This window comes from Chrysochloris asiatica, unplaced genomic scaffold (assembly GCF_000296735.1).
Source record: "Chrysochloris asiatica unplaced genomic scaffold, ChrAsi1.0 scaffold00211, whole genome shotgun sequence".
NCBI lineage: Eukaryota > Metazoa > Chordata > Mammalia > Afrosoricida > Chrysochloridae > Chrysochloris > Chrysochloris asiatica.
The window spans coordinates 3,922,750-3,926,726 of NW_006408729.1; the positions used below are offsets into that span (position 1 = coordinate 3,922,750).

At 37.0% G+C, this 3,977-nt stretch overlaps 1 pseudogene; it reads right to left on the bottom strand.

The window, feature by feature from the left end:
- Positions 1–898: 898 nt before the first annotated feature.
- LOC102815140 lies at positions 899–1,396 on the bottom strand (annotated as a pseudogene).
- Between the last annotated feature and the right edge of the window lie 2,581 nt (positions 1,397–3,977).

The window sequence follows — 3,977 nt, forward strand, 5'->3', positions numbered from 1 at the left end:
TATCAAATCTAGCAACCTTCTGTTAACATTCTTTATATGCCTAAAATATTTTGTTCCTTAAATGCGCTACTGATGAATTAATTATTCCAATGAAAAACCATATGATCATTTCATGTTTATGAGAATGAGAATAAAAACCAATGTAATTTTCTGCTATTAACCAAAATATTGTTGTTGTTAAGTGCCATCAAGTCGGGTCCGACCCATAGCGACCCTGTACAGGGTTTCCGAGGGCGTAATGAGGCTTTCTACTCCCGTAAGGATTTACACCCTCGGAAACCCTGTACAGGGTCGCTATGGTCGGAACCGACTCGACGGCACTTAACAACAACAACAACAACCAAAATATTGGCAGTTTAAGTCCAATCAGAGATGCCTTAAAAGAAAGGCCCATGATCTACTTCTGAAAAGTCAGCCATTGAAAACCCTATGGAACACAGTTATACTCTGACATATATGAATCAGAATCAGAATTGACTCCATGGTAAACAGCAACAGATGTAGTGAGACAAAGAATTTGAAATGAGTCTCCATAAGCAAGTTATTGATTAATAATGTTTGCCATAATGAACCAAGTTACATTAGTTTGTTCTTTTGGCAGTCCATGGTACCTTTAATATTCTCTTCCAACACCACAACTCAAATGCATCAATTTTTCTGCAGTCTTCCTTATTCACTGCCAAACTTTCACATGCATAGGAAGTTCTTGAAAATACCATGGCTTGAGTCAGATGCATCCAATAATTATTTAATTCTTAGTTCTCAAGCTGACATCTTTGCTCTTGAACACGTTCAAGAGATTTTATGCAGCAGATTTGCCTAATGATATCCATCGTTTAGTTTCTTGACTGCTGCTTCCATGAGTGTTGATGGTTGATCACAAACAAAAACTGGTCTTTCACAATTTCAGTCTTTTCTCATTTTTTATGGATGTTGTAGGTTGCATCTCCTTCTTGCTTATATCAAATGCCTCTTGGTATAAGCTCCTTGAGAATTAGCTATCGTTTGTTCTCCATCATCACCACTTCAGCAAGGTACCGGAAATAATCTCCTTTCATTTTCAGATAGACCTTACTCTCTGAATTATTTGCATTGGCTATTAAATCCAACAATTCCAGGACCGTGGTGCAGGTGGGTCTCAGTTCAGACTTAACTTTCTCCTGATCGTCCTGAATCAGCTGCAACTTCTTGTCGGAAGTGTCGGTTTTCTGTTCAATGCTGGAGATGACCTTCCAGGCCCACCTGCGGCCCTGGACCACGTTCTTGGAGGCCACCAAGAGCAAGTCCCGCTCCTCGCTCCTCCTTGGATAGCTCGGCCCCCTGCTCTGACACGGCTTTCATGCAGGTGTCCATGTCGTTGTAACTTCGCCTTCTGGATCTACTCCGTCTTCTCCATAGTGGACAGAGTAGCGGGTGGTTGCGGGGGCTGAGCTTTGGGGGTGTGGGTGGAGGTGGAGAGAACCCTCTAGGAAAGCCTGCGGGAGTGGGACAGGGTGGAGCGGCACAGCAGATGTGCCCAGGGTAGCAAGATAGCAGGAAAGAACAAATAAAAGCTGGTTGCAGCCATTTTTGTGTTATCTTTAGTAAAATTTTACTCATGTAGGCTATCAGTGATATTGTATGACGATTCCCGCCTTCTGTTGAGTTACCTCTCTTCAGAATGGGCATAAAAACAGATCTTTTCCAGTCAGTTGGACATGTAGTTGTCTTCCAAATATCTTGGCATCGATGAATTGAGTGCCTCCAGTGCCACATCAGTTTTTCAAAGATTTCCATTTGTTTTCCATCAAGTCAGGGCACTTTGTTCTTTGCCAATGATTTCAATGTACCTTGGACTTCTTCCTTCAGGATCTTTGACTCTTGATCTTATGCTACCTCTAGAAATAGTTGAACATTGACCGTTTCTTTTTGGTACGGTGACTCTGTTTGTTCCTTTCATCTTCTCTTGATGCTTTCTGTATCATTCAATATTTTACTCATAGAATCCTTCAGTACAGCAAGTCAAGGTTTGAATTTTTCCCTCAATTCCCTCAGCTTGACAAATGCTGAGTATGTTTTTCCCTTTTGGTTTTCTAACTCCAGGTCTTTGCACATTTTGTTATGTCACTGTGGTATTCTCTTTATTTCAGTAAATCTAATAAATATAGTTTGCTAGCTAAACAAATAGTAGTTTTAGGGCAGTTGAAAACAAGAGTTATTTTTTAGTTTGTAGGAAAATACACTTTGACTCCTGAGTCAGTGTTAAGTTCAAATGGGTAATTTGTAGACAATTGCTGAATATTAAGACATGGCATAAAATAAAATGTAAAAGTGAGGGAGCCGTGATTATTATATTTGATTACTGAAAAATGTCATAATTGAAGCAACTCTTATAATTTTGGAGGAAACTGATAGCTGCATTAAATTTTACATATATGCCAGCAACTTACAAAAAATATTCCTCAAACTTCATCAGATGTGGCATGAAAAACAGGTCGTTCTCAAACAAATTTAATAAGCAACAATTTTGTTAAAAAACATAGCTCACATAAAGATAATGAGGCTGACAACTTTATATTAGAAAAAAGTCTCAGTTTTATCAAAGACTTAATACACAACAGAATCATATATTTATTGGAATACTGGCATGGTGCTGTAGGACAAGTGTTGGACCTAATGGTTCAAACTCACCAGCCACTCATCAGAAACCCTATATAGGGTCGTTATGGGTCAGAATCAACTCGACAGCACTTAACAACAATATATGTATATATTCTGCTCAGCTCTCTTCCACTTCATTAATTCTTCCAATTGATTTTGCTACTCTATGCTTAAAAACAAGTTTCAGAGCCTCTTTTAGATCCACAATTGGTCTCTTTTTTCCTATTTTTAATGCATATATATATATATATATATATATATATATATATACCTTGGACTTCTTCCTTCAGGATCTCTGACTCTTGATTTTATGCTACCTCTAGAAATGGTTGAACATTGACCATTTCTTTTGGTCTATATATATATACATTTGTTCAAAAATATCTAGGTTATAAAAGACTGTGACTAAGGAGCTCTGGTAGCATAGTGGTTATGAATCAGGCTACGAACCTCAGGGTTAGCAGTTCGAAATTACCAGCTGTTCCACAGGAGAAAGATGAGGCGTTCTGCTCCCGTAAAGATTTACAGCCTCAGAAACCCTGTATAGGGTCACTATGAGTTGGAATCGACTCCACAGCACATAACAACAACAACAACAAAGTGCATATATATATATATGCTGTAATGCTGTAAGTAGTATATATATATATGTATATATATGTATATATGTGTGTGTTTTTATATAGGTATATATATTTATGTGTACTTATATAGGTGTATATATTTATATATTTGGCAACATACTTTGCATTCATAAATATTTAAATTATAAAAGAACCTGAGTAGTGCAAATGGTGGTATGCATATCTCTTTCTGTATGTATATATATAAAGAGAGAGACAGTGTGTGTATTTATGCAAGGATAGATGAGACATCTTCAAAAAGTTTATGAAAAAATTCCATTATCTTGTCATTCTATTTTTCATGAACTTTTTGAAGCTTCCTCGTGTGTGTGTATGTGTCAGTCATAGACATTTTTAGCTATGATATAATCCTTGTTAGGTGCTTTGGAGTCGGTTCTGAACCATAGCTATACTATATAAGGTTTCTAACGAACTGCTGCTGGGTTTGAATCACCAACCTTCCAGTTCAAACTGAACTTGCAGTCCAGTGACTAATTCTTTATTATTATGACATTCATATTAACTATGATTTGATTTATAATTCATTTTTTCCCTGTTTTTTTCTTTCTTATCAAAGATTACAGATATTTTGCTGTATCTCTTAGTTTTTTTCCAGACACTCATCTCTATTTCTCTTTATGTGACCTCTTTATTCTAACATTTCCATGCCAATCCTTTCACCAAGCAATCTTTAAAACAAGGAAAGGGGGAACT